The sequence below is a fragment of the Bos javanicus genome, chromosome 8 (assembly GCF_032452875.1).
Source record: "Bos javanicus breed banteng chromosome 8, ARS-OSU_banteng_1.0, whole genome shotgun sequence".
In the NCBI taxonomy this organism is placed as follows: domain Eukaryota; kingdom Metazoa; phylum Chordata; class Mammalia; order Artiodactyla; family Bovidae; genus Bos; species Bos javanicus.
This window is the reverse complement of record NC_083875.1, coordinates 23,067,611-23,083,658: the sequence shown is the minus strand read 5'-3', so window position 1 is coordinate 23,083,658 and position 16,048 is coordinate 23,067,611. Positions and strand designations below refer to the sequence as shown.

At 37.8% G+C, this 16,048-nt stretch overlaps 1 protein-coding gene across 4 annotated transcripts in view; it reads right to left on the bottom strand.

Moving 5' to 3' along the window:
* IFNE (interferon epsilon) overlaps nucleotides 1-16,048 on the bottom strand; it is an 88,575-nt gene that overhangs the window by 61,128 nt on the left and 11,399 nt on the right. The gene's annotated exons all lie outside the window — the stretch shown is intronic.

Below are 16,048 nucleotides of genomic sequence, written 5' to 3'. Positions count from 1 at the left end.
CTAAAAAAAAAAAGAATAAAAATAATGTTTAAAAACACCTCAAACCTCCTAAACCTTTCAGTAGTAAAATTAACAAAATAAAGTTTAAATTATGGAATTTTCAAACTATTTTAACTAACTTTAAATTCATTTAAATGAATAATCTGATTTCATTTTGTGAATAACTGATTTACAACCACTCTGGCAGCAGATCCAGCATGTCTCAGACATGAGGGGGACAGGAGGCAGTTAGCTATACCAGCTTCAATTAGTACTCAGATATAGAAAATGAGAACAACTCAATCACAGAAACCAAAAGAAAATTGTATAACTAATACTCAATGTGGTTTTTTCTTTTTTCTTTTCCAGAGCTGGAATACAGTCTACTTAACGCTTCATTAAAAGAAAAAAAAAAGTTTTCTAAAAATGGCTGGAGGTGGAGGGCTGATTATGTATAAAGAGCTAGAATGTCCTATTTTTCAAGTACAGTATTATGGAAAAATTTGTGGTCCAATCAAGAACATCACTGTGGAGAAAAAATAACATTCAGTGAATGTGTTGGTATTGCTTTTGGGAACAGACAACTTGACAGGATGTGTTTAAAGCTACTCCCCAATTGATAGAAGCCAGATGTGTGTCTGCCCTGCATCTGGGGAAAAGTCATGCATATATATAATTACATATACATTTATAGTTATATATATTTAATTATATATGATCATATATAATGATGTATAAAAACCAGACTATATAAAAATATGTAACTAAATATAAATAAATAAAAATCATATATTTTAAATTTAGAAATATTAATAAAACACAACTGAATATCTATATCAAGCATCAGAAACAACCCCCAAGATGTAACCACTAAATTAAAGAGGAACTGGCAGTAAGGGTTGGGTTTTTATTCCTTGCCCTCCTCACCAGTCTCTGGCTTTCCTGCTGGAAGATCTCATTCACCCCTCTGCCATCCCCTCCCACCACACACGCACGCACATACACACACACACACACACACACACACACACACACTGTGGCACCTACCAGGCTTGTTCTCCATTAAAGAACCCCTCCCACCCATTATAGTCCTCCATCCATTCCAAACTGCCTTTCCTCTTTGTGTAAGTTCTCTGCGGGAATAAGAAGAAATCTATCTCTTCCTTATACTGCAAATGATTCAAAGGCTTAAGCTTTCAAGGGACCAAACTTCTTTAGGAGATGCTGCTGCTGCTGCTAAGTCGCTTCAGTCGTGTCCAACTGTGTGTGACCCCATAGACGGAAGCCCACCAGGCTCCCCCGTCCCTGGGATTCTCCAGGCAAGAACACTGGAGTGGGTGTATTATACAAAATTAGTTTTTAGAAGATATGGAAGATGGTTTTAATAGGGGGATCGTTATCCTACAACTTTTTGTATAAAATAGGCCAAGATTAAATCAATTACTCTTCCAAATTCATATAAACACAGTGAGAAAGGAAGGTGTGGGGAGGAGGAAAGAAAAAACTCTCTTGAGGAAATGGTATGCACTTTTACATTTTTTCCCTATTTAATCCTCAGAAAGGTGCGTTGTAGTAGGTATTATTATTATCCTCTATAAAAGACTGAGCTGAGGCTGAGAAAGTTTAATTATCTTAAATAAATAGCCCAAAGTGAATCTACCAATAATTCTGTTACTTTAACATCTGTTGGGCATCTATTATATGCTAAAGACAGAGTGTTTGTCCACAATGAGTTTCCCAAGTTGGGGGAGGGGTAAAACCTTATATATTTCAACTTAGTGGTTAAGTCCTATGATCAAGCTACATACAAAGTATACTAAGAGAAAACATGGCATTGTGACAGATTACAATCATGGCCTCAATTCTCCCCATATTCACATCCTGGCCATGTAACTCTGCAGCACCCATTCTGACTCAAGTTACGTTAATAAGATAGGATGCAAGCAGAGCTTAAAAACCACTGTGAAACTAGCCTTGCTTGCTCTCTATTGAGCCTGAGCCATGAAAACATACCTAGGCTGCTCTACTGAAAAATTAGGAACATAGAACAAAGCCTTCCTGCTTGTTCCAGCCAAGGGCAGCCTAGATCAGACAACAGCCTGCCAACCCTGCAATGTGGGCATGCCCAACCAAGATGAACAGAGGTGCTTAGCTGACCATCCCTGATATGAGAGCAAATAAACACTTCTGCTGAACTCTTTTGGATTTTTTTTTTTTTTGGTTGTTTGCTAGGTAGTATTATTGTCTGATGACAGGTGACATAAATAATGATTATGTGTCTGGGTCAAAATTATCCTGAGAGCAGTGCAGGCCATGTTTCTTCGAATCGTTCATTTCACTAAAGGCATAGCAAAGTCAACTGACACCCAAGTTCCTTCTAGCACTCTGCTGGTAAATTGTAGGATTTCAGTGAATTTTTATTAATAAATGAGTAAACTTTGATCGAGCACTGTTTTGCTAGATGATGGGCTCCTTGGGGGTAGGAGGCAAGTCTCATTTATCTATGCATACCCAGAACACAATGTGATAAAAGGCCTTTAGCAGAAAGGTCAGTCAGTATTTGTTGAATAAGAGAATAGTAAGAATATAAGTTATATTATCAGAGCAATGGGAAACTGCCAAAGAGCTGTAAAGAAGCAAGAGCATAGACTTGTTTTAAAAATATAAGTCTTTTTTCTCTAAGTTTTAACACCTTTTATGTCTTTATTTTCCAGACTTGTGATTTGTCAAGATGACTCTGGCTGCTCATTAATGGTGAATGGATGGAAGGGGCCAGAATGGATGTACAGGGACCAGCTATGAGCCACCAAGGTTGTCCAGTCAGAGATGGTGTCAGCTTGGATTAGAAGAAATAAGAACACAGATCCCAGCTATACTTGGGAGGCAGAACAGAGAAAACTTGCTTGAGGACTTGAGGGCCTCACGAAGTAGAAGAACCAAGAAAAACCCAAAGTCCTAGTCTGTGCTCCTGATGGGAAGTGGTGACTTTCACTGAGATTGGGAATGCTGAAAGAGGACAAATATTTTAAAAATGTAGACTCCTAATTACAGAGATCATGAGTTAATCCAGTATAAAGCCACCATCTGGAACTTCAATGTAAAGAAATTTGTGGTATCAATTACTCCAAGACTGATGTTCCTTGAATGGTAAATTGTTATCTGTTGCACTAGAAAAGTTCATCTACCTTCTGTGGGCCAAAGCAATCTCAAGGAAAGCCATGCTCGGTCTTTGTTAGAGGACAAAATACAGCCCTGCTGTGGAAATTTCTTGAACTACATTAAACCTTTAAAGGAAATTAGGCTTAAGGAAATAAAGAGTGTATGTGACACATTTGAAATCAGTTTTAAGAGACTAAGGATGAATCCTTTCTTGCTTAACAAATTTTCCATAGACCTAAAAATTGAAGGAGACTTTAGAACATACAGGAAGTAGGCACTTTTGCTTTACTCCCTTATATTCACCTTAAACTCCATATTCCTAGAATTTCATTTATTGCAATTTTTTTTTTAATCTAATTGTTTAAGGTCATGATTCAGTTATCCCTTTGAGCACTGTGAAAGCCACCACACTGTGGTCTACATCAGTGTAAAACCACTGACTTGAACTGATAACTGGCATCTTTTCCTAAAGATTTCAGTCCTTAACCCAGCCCTTAAAACATGTCCTTTATTAAATTTTTTTTTTACAACAGTTCATTACTTTATGTGAGCATGAGTCATTCTACTTTTTCTTGATTTCATGGCCTTGGACTGCTACCTCAATCCCAGTCCCAATCCCAATCCCAATTTACCTAAAATTGTGTGCTGTTGGTCTTACAGGGGCTGGGGTTATAAGAGACTAGGGACAGATCCATACAAACCTATCAACACTTCTAGAAACAGACTGGAGCATTCTGATGGTGGGTGAGCTATTATTTTCATGTGTGAAAATATGAAAATACAGAGAATGTGGATTAGTTCTAAGTTACAATGGGGATGAGTGACTTACCAGTGATAGAGGGTACCTGCAGAAGCCCAGCCAAGGGGAACCCTTTGACTACTGGATAGCCCCCGCCCTTAAAAATCTGATATAGTGCATATCTTAAAAAACCAAAATCTTATAAAAATATTGAATCACTGTATTGTATACCTGAAATCAATATACTATTGTAAATCAATAAAAAATCTTTATAATGTTGAGTTTCCCAAAGGGAGGATGAATTTAGAGTATACTAAGTGTCAAATACTTTACATCTATTCTGTGATTAAATCCTAACTCCAAACTAGAGTAGTTGAGTAAATTATCTCCATTTTATGCATAAGGGAACTAAACCTCAGAAAGGTTAAGTAACTAGTTTATAATCACATTGCCAGTAAATGGTATAGCCAGAATCAGCATGTCTTCCCCCATGCACTGTATCTGTGCTCCCATACTGAATTCCAACTTCACCAGCTTTATTTCCCACCTACCAACATGGCTCTCCTTTTGCAGCTAGATTTATCTCACTATCTCCCTAGCATGTCAGAGACACCCCCAGCTCCACTGTGCTCATATTATTTCATCTGTCTCTGAAATATTCTTCTAAATGATCATTCTGCTTCACAGTTAAAAAAGGATCCATCCAAAAGGGAGCATTCTGAACTCAAAGAAATGATCCACCAAGTTGATTCACAGTAAATCTATAAATGACTCAGTCTACTTCTTTGTCACTCATCTTTGGGATACCAACTAAATATAATAAAAATATTAAATATGCTAGATGGTTACCTGTAAGCCAACTACCACCAAATTCAGACACAAAGAACACATTACAGGAAACTCTTCCAAGTAAACCAAAAACCAAGGGCTCTTAAGTATCTCCATCATCTATAAGTGTGGGAGAATGCTGAGCATTAGATGCTAAGTCTCCAGTTCTTTGCACCCTCCTAACTCGCCTCTTGGTTTACCTGGAAAACCAGAATTCATCCTTAAGACTGCTTGGGTAGTGCCATACTGCTGCTGCTGCATGTCATGATAAATGCTCTATTCTAACAAAGGAATAGACTAAGGAATGCCAAGTTATTACACATATTCACCAGAGGGTTCCTTCATTTTTGTTTTTAATGGTCCCTTGCAGGTGATTTTGGTGCTACTGGAAGATTGACAAACTGGGCCCAATCTGTGTATACTTCTGCTCTAATTAAAATCCAACGCCCTAAGCCACTAATGATGACAGGGCAGTTTTCAGACCCAGAGACCACCAAGGCTCCAAGAAAAGCTGGATTCCAGAAGGGGGCTTTAGGAAGGAATGTGGCCTGAGTACATCAAGGAGTCACTGCATCCAGTCCCATCACTTCATGGCAAATAGATGGGGAAACAATGGAAACTGTGACAGACTTGTTGGGCTCCAAAATCACTGAAGATGGTGATTGCAGCCATGAAATTAAAAGACGCTTGCTCCTTGGAAGAAAAGCTATGTCCAACCTAGACAGCATTTTAAAAAGCAGACATTACTCTGCCAACAAAGGTCCTTCTAGTCAAAGCTATGGTTTTTCCAGTAGTCATGTATGGATGTGAATTGGACTGTAAAGAAAGCTGAGTACCAAAGAATTGATGTTTTGAACTGTGGTGTTGGAGAACACTCTTGAGAGTCCCTTGGACTGCAAGGAGATCCAACCAGTCCATCCTAAAGGAAATCAGTCCTGAATATTCATTGGAAGGACTGATGCTGAAGCTGAAACTCCAATACTTTGGCCACCTGATGCAAAGAATTGACTCATTTGAAAAGATCCTGATGCTGGGAAAGATTGAAGGCAGGAGGAGAAGGGGATGACAGAGGAGAAGATGGTTGGTCAGCATCACCGACTCAATGGACATGAGTTTGAACAAGCTCCAGGAGTTGGTGATGGACAGGGAAGCCTGGCATGCTGCAGTCCATGGGGCCACAAAGAGTCGGACACGACTGAGTGAAATGAACTGAACTGAACATCAGGGAGACTGGAGTGAAGGTCATATAGCATGGGCCACAAGTAATCTGGGGTAGTGGGTGGCAAGGTGAAGAGTGTGTAGGGAAGAACAGCAGTGATAACAACAACAGTGCTTGTCATTTGTTTCTACTCTATTCAGACACCATGCTCAGCTTTTATATATGTCATTGGATTATTTCCAATCCTCCTAAAAGCCCTGCAAGGTAACATCAACATTCCCTTTTTATTCTCTTTATAGAGAATATATAAAACTGATGCCTTCTAACCTAACGCCAATTCATGAAAAGGAGTTCTGTTTTGAATAAAAACAATATAATACGTTTTTCCTTTGTACTTTTTCCAGCTGTACTGCCCTTTTGCTAAACGTATCTCCAATTTTTCATTTAGGGCTAAAATTTTCACTTTAATACCTACTTAGGGAAGATAAATATTAATAGGTGTTAAACAAGAATCAGAGTAAATATGTTTATTTTCAGACATTTCCTCTAAACAACTTGAGGTGTTCTGGAAAAGCTTATTAAAGTGTATGTTATTTTCCCAGTAAATGTCTATAAAAAACTCAAATAAGTTCAAGAAAAAAGAAAAAAAAAAACCAAGGAGAACAAAAGAAAACCTGGAGAACCAAAGACACAAGACTAGTTTCAGTGAAAAGGAGGCAAGTCCAAACAGTAAAGAACTTGGCTGTGTACTGAAGGGGCTGCCCTCTGGGCCACAGAAGCAACATCATACTTTAATTGTCATCACTAGCCTTTTATGCTGCTCTTTCTGCCAGCATTTGGTAATCTGATATAACCACAGGAAAAAGTGCTTACCCCCTAGATGGTGAGGGAGTCCTTGCCCTTGACATTTTTGTTTTTCATAGAACTGGGTATATTACTACAAATATGTTTATCTTTTATTACAGTGAAGATCCACTTACATATTCCTAATGATGTTTCTGCTCATATTTACAGAAATTATTTTTACTAAAATACCTATGTATATCTTGTTACTGATGTCAGCCTGTAATGACTGTTCACTCAGAAACTTAAACGCAAAATCAAAATAATTTCATTTCCTGATGACAGTTATTAACTAGTATGTGGCATTCTAAGGTAAACAAACACGTTACACTTTTAAGACAGAAAGAAAAGAGTTTTTGCCTTATTTATCTACAATTAGCTTTCTCTCCTAGAGACATAATTTATAAATACTTTAAAAGGGATGGACAATTTAACTAGGTAATTTCAACTTTGTTTCTATTGTGTTTGATATCCAGAAGAAAATGCAAACTATTCTGTTTACTACATTGCAAAGTATCTGCTACTGCAAGGACGATGACTTTTTAAAGACCTGAACAAAGAATTAGGCTGGACTGTTCTGAAAAGAAGCAAACAGGTGACAAGGCATTTTTCAAACACAATGGGATGGTTAGAACAGACCCAGGGGCACAAGGATTTCAAAAGAAAAGTTGGTAAAAAGAAAACATAAACCAAAAATACAACTCATTGCTCTTCATTTAACACATGAGATAATGAATAACAAAAATGTCTTCATATAATAAATACAGTTTCACATTTAGACCATCATATTTATTGAAAGAAATGCCTATTTTTAGAAATACTATTCTATTTACATTATGCCTTAGAAATCTTACTAAAAATTTACTCTGTAACTTAAGACAATTCTACTGAGCCGTATCAGAAACATTAAAGCCACAAGCACTTGGAAAAATGTGTATTTTCCCAATAAATTTAAATGTTAAGAACTACATTTATTTTTCATATATAGTAACCACTTAGAGTATATGACAGAATATCAATGAATATATCCTGTGAAAATACAACTCTTTGTCTCCTATCACATTTTTAAGCACAGATAATTGCTTCTCAATAGAGTTGAGACATGGACAGAGGAACCTGGTGGGCTATACAGCCCATGGGGTTACAGTGAGTCAGATGTGACTGAAGCAACTTAACACACAGCATGCACAGAGCTTTATCACTCAACTTCTGATTTACAAAATGTCTTAAAAGCAGCATAACTATGAGCAATTTTGTCCCAATTTCTGTATCAGAAGATTAGACTCCAATCTTCCAGAGAAGAAGCTAACTTTTCATTTCCTCCGCATTTCATGATCAGTGAGGGTACAAGCCTGGAACTGATGCTAAGAAAATTCTTCTCCTTTCTGGGAATTTTAGGGCTTTCAGAGCTTCCAACAGAACATGGGTTCACAAGTTCTTGCAGTTTACTAGAATCCTTTGAACTTTAAAAAGCTGACTCTTGGACCTCAGAGCACAGTGAATAAATCAGACTTTCTAGAGATAGGGCTGGAACACTGGTATATTTATAAAAGCTCCATATGTGATTATCATGTGCAGGCAGGGAGAGAACCACAGACAGAAGGCTTTAAGACAGATGGATGGTTACATCACGGTCAGCTTAACAAGCTGGTGAACCAATGATGCTGAGTGGAGAAAAAAAGAGGGATGCCTCCACAAAGAACTGATAATGATTGGTGATGTTAGGCAAATCATCTGAGGATCTGAGTCCCCTGGGGGGCGGAACCGGAGGCAGAAATCAGAGCAGAACACAGGTCAACTCTGGGGGCAGGAGGAGTTTATTCAAGATGCTCCCTCAACCTCACTGGTCTTTCCTCTCCCTGCATCTCCCAGGTACATAATATCCCTTTGATTCTTCCCTCCCACCACTGCACCAGATTTCACTCCTTTATGAGTCAATTCAGATTATCTAAAGTAAATGTAATCAACTCATGCTCAGATTACAGCCTACATTTGAGGCCCTTAAAACATCACTATTTTCTGGAGACACATTTACATTATGGAATAAAGAGGCTATACATGGTCCAGCTGTCTTCTGGGTTTACCTCTCCAAATCACCTCTCCACCCTACCCTCTTGCCCAGGCTGACCTGTAACAGACTATCCAAACAATTCCCCTGTCTGACTTCCTGTTGGGGACAGCACTGAGGAGCCCTGAAAGGAGATCAGAAGGAAGGAAGAGAGGGAAACTGGGATATACATTCCCCTGGCTTGCTCGCTGTAAGGCTGCCACAGATCAACTGTGCACCTTGGCCCAAAGCCACAGGTTGGTGCAAAGACAGAGGTCCTCTCAAAGTGGCTCTCTTCTTGCAGGTTCCAGTTATTCCCACCCCTCACCTTCCTGTCTAGGACTGCAAACCATCTCTGTTTTTACAAGACCTTCTTACTCTGCCCCCTCTCTTTTAAACAATTCCTTTATTGAACCCAACAAGAATTACCCTAATTTGAGTGATCTGTTTCCAGACAGGCTCCTGACATATTTGTTGGCCAAAGATTTTCACTTTCCTATTTTTCAAGCAATATCAGAGATGTATGCAAAGATTCAGGGGTGTTATAAACTATTTTGAAGAGATATACCAGAGTCAAGACTAATCAGAATGGATATCATCTGTATCCCAGAGGCCTGCTACTGGCCAGGAGAGGCATTAAACTAGATCATGAGAGGTCAAGATAAAGGGGACGCAGGATGGATAGGGTAGTGACTACTTTTTCATCACTAATGAAATATTCCAGTATCTCAGCAAGTATAGCCAAACCAGCTGAACATTTGTGAGTCCTGTATATAATGCTGTTCATTGTAGAATGCATTATGACAGCAAACACACAAACCAAAAATAATTGGACAAAATTTGTATTGCCAACAACAAATTATACCCACTCCAGTGTTCTTGCCTGGAGAATTCCAGGGACGGGGGAGCCTGGTGGGCTGCCATCTATGGGGTTGCACAGAGTCGGACATGACTGAAGCGACTTAGCAGCGGCAGCAGCAGCAACAACAAATTATAGTAGGTTCATGTCTTCAAAGAACAGTTATTAATACATGCAGATAATTACAAACTACTTGGAGAAAAGAAAGCAGTTATAAATAGTACAAGCTGTAAAATTCCAATTTTGGTTAAATATGTGTGTTTACATACAATTAAATTAGAGTACAAAGAGTGAGGATATATGAAAAAATGTTAATAATGTTTATCTGAGTAGAGAAATAATAAGTTATTTTAATTTTCTTCTTTAAAAATATTTTTTCCAAAATTTTTGCAAATAAATTTAATTATTATAGCCAAAATAACTTTTTAAAAAAATGGGGTACAGTATAAAAAAAAAAACTTGATACATTACATTTTATATTGAATCTTAAAGCCATTTAGTGATTATGGTGAACATTTTCACTTCATTCCATCTCAACTAAGATTTATTGCTTAACCTTTATAGACCAGATTAAAGAACTGACACACTTCAGCACTGATGAGCTAACCACCAAGTGGAGAAGGTGGACAGACTAAAAATAACACATCATACTAATACAGGCAAGAACAAAAACAGCTGAAGATTTTAGAATGCAGGGAAAGGAGAGATGACTTTCGTCTAGAAGGAGGTCACGGAGAGCTTCACAGAGGAAGTAATCACTGAGCAGGGCTGTGAAGACTAAACAACAGTTCAAAAACCAGATAAGGCAGGATAGAACTTTTCTAGGAGAAAAACAGTCCATGCAAATGATCCCAGGCATGAAACAGTCAGGACCTAATGGGAATTAGCTCTGCTCCTTCTCCTAAAATAGAAACTTGCAAGGATCTTGACTTTGAGGGCAGGGAGTAAACATTTATGAAAAACATACTATATGACAAGAATTGAGTTAGTTCTGTTTTTTTGTTTTTTTCCTCCCAACCAAGACCATATCACAAATAAGAAAACTAAGGCCCAGAGAAGTAACAGCTATTTTAGACATCTCTGAAATTACACCTTCAAGGTTAGTTAATTTTATATTGTCCTGTTTATATGAAATCTTCCCTTCCCTTTTTTCATATTGTATTCTATCAGTTGCTCTCATTACATGGAAAGGATTAAGATGAATTATGGTGTCCAGAGTTTTGGATTTATTTATCTACCACAGAACTTCCCTCTTCCTAACAAGAATTAAATATTAACTCTCTGCTTATATCTGTCCAGAGATGGGGGTGCGGCGGCGTGTGTATGAGTGTGCATGTGCGTGTGTACGGGGCAAGTAGGAATGGGACATGCCGTAAATCTAAGCAGTATGGGGAGCAAGTAATCAGAAAATAATGTGTGCCATATTGGAATAATCACCTTAAAGGTGAAACTGTCAACGAAAGCAAGGAAATTCAACACAGGAATTAAATTCTTTTAAAACTACAGGATGTCCTGAACTCTGGGTCTTGTAGAATTTATCATAACAATTGACAAATACTTTTATTTGTTGTTTTTAAAATATTTTCCAATATTAACCATTTTAGACCACTTATTTTTATTAGAATGGGTTAATTCTAGGGTTATTAATTTTTGCTACTTCCTAAGTATGAAAAAAGTAATTCTTTAATAATATGCCTATGTGGACCAAAATCTAAAAATGTTTAATATAGGTATCAGGTCAAGGGTCACTCTACAGCCTCCTGGACAATGCAGGAATCAAGTTAAGTTCAGTCCGTCTCTCACCCATTAGCGGATTTCACTTGGGCATAAATTTATTTGGCCAAAAGAATAAATTCAGTTTTTCTTCAGTACAAACCAAATTACTTTCTTAGATGTTTATTACTTTACTCTACTTAGATCTTCTGTCTTTGAAGCCCAGGCATCCTATTAAGAATCTTTCAATAATTCTATTACAGCTCAATTATAGCTCAATCTTATGCCACCTGACTTCAATGGAGTATTCTCTATAAAAAAGCAAGCTGACTTGAGTTCCTTTAAACTTTTAGAAAGTTAATTAATATTTGCCAAGCACTTTGAAGATAAAATGTGTCACAAGTAGTAATTATTTTTTAAAAATAAAACCACAGGGAGCTACTATTCTATAATTTTGGTGCATCTTCATTATTTTTTTAATCCACAGTTCAATATCCCTCAAAGTGAGGAGGCGGAACAGATATAAGCATATAGTCTGTATTTTCTTTCAAGTAAATGCAAAGTCAGGCCAAAATAAAAATGCACTTTTCACACCACATTTTGCTCTCCAGAACTTTCAGGCATGAGGCCCATTTAAAAGCACTATTTTGGATGTGAAAGAACCACTGCATCCAAAAGCAGCATGAAGGAAATGGACCAGATTTAAGTCCCAGCTCTGACTCTCAAGGCCCTGTGATCACAGGCCACAACTCCCATTAATCCAAACCTGGAGACATGGACTGTATCATCGATGCAGATCCCTCCACCCAGCCATAGCACTACATCTGTGTTACCCCAGATAATCAAGTGTTAGAATTCAGCCTATTTTCTCTGTGTGTCAAACTGTCAAACACCATGATTCAGACTGGCTGTGGAAATTTGATAAATTATATATTTAACACTTTAATAGACTTTAAAAGAATGCTCTCTCAAAAGATAAACTCCTCGTGTATTTAATAGTGGAAATCTAATAATTTAGAAGAACCCATTGATTTCTTTGTAGAAAGTCATAAACTGTGATGACGTTGAGGTTAGATGCCTGCCCTCTTGGCGGTACCTCTGCACATTAAGCCTTTGCACTGTGTAGCCTTCATACAACTTGCGTTTGTGTGTGTGCACACATACGATTTACAAAGTGAGTACACGATAGCTGTTTATGGAGGTCAGGGGCCCTTGGCAGAGAAAGTGTGAGCGTTACTGAGACTGAGCACATTAGAAAACCTATCAATAGAAAATTACTTGCGAGGCTTGATTTCTATAGAAAATGTCTCACTGCATTCAGTTTGTCAAACTCCTGATAGCCTTCCAATTTACTAACTTGATTAGCATAAAATGCCCACTGGCAAAAGCAAAAACCAAACTGTTTAAATCTTCTCTCATTCTGATGCTGCCAAAAAAAAACTTTTTTAAAGATTTTAAAGGATGGTCAACAGGTTTAAAGAAACTTAAAACATTTAAAAATTTTAGGTCTACTTAGAAAATGTTGTTTTTGTATATTAGCATTTACTTTGCTTTTGTCTGTACCAAGCAGGCATTTCCTAAAGTTATAACCAAAATTCAGTGAAAAGCACATTGCTTGTAATGATCTGAGAGAAGGTGGCTAAGTGAATAAAATTTTAAAAAGCATTTACTCCTTTAGGACTCATAACTGCAGTATTTTGCTAATAAATCTGTAAAAATTTCATATCATCTGTATTAAAGATTATGCTTCTGAATTAGCAACCCTTAAAAAGTAAAATTAGATTAATTCATAAATTTAAATAGTATAAAACACTGCAGATTTGAATTTAATTACTAAATATATTCCCAAGTCCAGGAAGATGATAAAATAGCTATCTTCTGTGTTACTGGAATAACATTCGCTTTCTTCCTCCATCAGTCCTACTAGAATTTTACCTGTGGTGATGAAGTATTCCACAATACTAAGGGTGGTAATTTCAAAACCTAAAGTTAGTATTCCCATGTCTTTCAAGCTAATAACTAACCAAGCAGAATATTTTCATATTAAAAGTCCTGCAAAGCTTTGAAAGGTTTGACAAGTTAATACCGATCTACAGAGGAGCCAGCAGAAAATAAAATATACACCAAAGTCATTCATGGATGGAGGGTAGAAAATTCCTGGAACGGTGAGAAAAATCCTGGTGTAGCATATTTTGCCCTGGCAAACAAGGTCGGTCTTGGGTGCTTCCTTCCCAGGAAGCTGAATGAACGTTGACTTTTTAAAGCGCCCGTTCCCTGAGGTGCATTTTCTCAGGAGGTTTTATAAAATGCAAGCATAACAGTGCCTGTTTTGACAAATACACCATCTTTTTGTGCTCACAGGCAAGTGTGTCTTGTCACTTGGCGGACTTCTTAAAAAGAAGCCCTGCCCATCAGAAATTACTGAGATATAAGAACAAGAATTTTTAGGAGGCAGGGATCAGAAGAGTCAAGGGCGATATAATTTCTCTTGTTACTAATCATAGGTATAGTTACCACTCAAGCCAACTGGAAGCTGAAAAGTCTTGAAGATACAAACTAGAAGAAAAGCTAACAGGGATACTGTAGATTATGATTCAATTAAAGGAAGAATCACAGGATTCTTAGGATGTGAAAGCTTGGATGGACTAGATTTTTATTGGACTAGATTGGGGATAGTCTATTTTCCTTAGTTAACAAATTCAGAGAAGTAAAAACAAGTCATCTGTGAGACCGCTTAACCTACAAGAAATGCCAAATTCACATTAAACGCGCATGATACGATTTGCTTATCTAGTATGTGGTAGGCTATACAACAGAGAGTAAGCCAGGCTGTAGAGGGGACAGCCTCAGAGTACTTTTTCCTCTCTTCCTGACAACTGTGACAAAGCCGGCAGTCCATGCACAGAAGGATGTCAAAGGCTCAATTACTTTGCAATTAAAATTTCTTTTGGAACATTTTGCCCTATGTCCTCAAACATTGTTCTTGTCTGTAATCTCTACATATTCACATGGACATGGAATTTTCCAGACAAGAATACTGGAGTAAATCTGACTTTTTCTGAGAGGGTAGGAGGTTGGGGAAAACATTTTTTGGCCACTCGTCGCATGCTTGGAATTTTACATAACCACTCTCAGTTAATCTTGATCATCACCCTGTGAAATATGGTATTATATCCATTTCACATGCGATAGAACTGAGGCTCCAGAGGCTGAAGCGATCTGCCAAGGGCCAAAGAGCTGGGAAATGGCAAAATCAGGATTCAAACCCAGTTCGGTCTTGCTCCAGCTCAGGTGCTTTCAATGAATTTATTTTAAAAGTATGTTTTAAATATCTAATTCTTGTTCAAGGAGTAGGCAGGCAAGCCATGCAGCAGGGTTTTCTCTTACTATAAGCATTACTGTGGGACTTTCAAGTGATGATTTTGTGCTTGAAACTATTATTGGAAGAGAGGCAAAGTGTGGTCTTTCAGATTAGCCTGCTTGTTACCTTCTTGTTCTCAATCCTTTTTCCTCAAGGCTTCCAAATACTTTCCTTCCATATTCTGTTATCTTTAATACAGACTTCCATTTATCTCCCTCCACTCTCAGAATTAAACAGAACCAGTGTTCTTTGGAAGGAATGATGCTAAAGCTGAAACTCCAGTACTTTGGCCACCTCATGAGAAGAGTTGACTCATTGGAAAAGACTCTGATGCTGGGAGGGATTGGGGGCAGGAGGAGAAGGGGACAACAGAGGATGAGATGGCTGGATGGCATCATCGACTCGATGGACGTCAGTTTGAGTGAACTCCGGGAGTTGGTGATGGACAGGGAGGCCTGGCGTGCTGCAATTCATGGGGTTGCAAAGAGTTGGACACGACTGAGTGACTGAACTGAACTGAAAAAATGCTGGCTCAAGTACTAAAATGGTATTGGTAGTTTGTGACCATTCATGGTGGACATGCTCTCAGTATGCGATAAATAGCAGCATTTTTACTTCTCCAGTTTAACTCTGATGCTGTTTCTACAAATTCTTGCCATGTGATATGATCTGGCCATGCAATAGGAGAGCATATATGTTTCCCTAAGTAGTAACCAAAGAATTCTGAAACAAGATCTGCATGTGTGTAAAAAGTAAGTATGATGTGTGATGGTCACAGAATTCAAGTTTCAAGTAGCTTCTCCAGTTCACAAAGCTTCAAAGTGGCATGATCTACATTACTAAGCAAGCTTCATTCCAGGGCCTATGCTTCTAACTACTTGGCTATTTTGGGTCCCACCAGAACTGACTATAAATAAAATTATTAATCACCTCAGACAAAATACTGAGAGTCTAGTAAGAGTAGAATCAAAGGATAAACCATGTTTTGAAGAACGAATACTAGAATCTATGAGTTCTGCTTTTAATCAGACATATATTATCAAACAGATGAGGTAATTTCAGAAAAATAAAACTAGTATGAAACACAGAGAAAAAGGAGTAGGCGTTCATGAAACCATGAGAATTACATTTTTATGTGACCCACTGTAGGAAATGCATTTCACATCATGACCTGTTACACAATACATGACACGTTACAAAAACAAAAGTTTTACAAAGCAATACTTAGAATCACTGTGTGCAATGCATTTTGCTATTTCACTACTTCCATTCTTAAATAATCCTTATGGTGACGCACATAATTGATCTCATGAGACACAAAGGGGTCAGGCCCACACTTCAAAAACCTCTCTGCCAGAGGA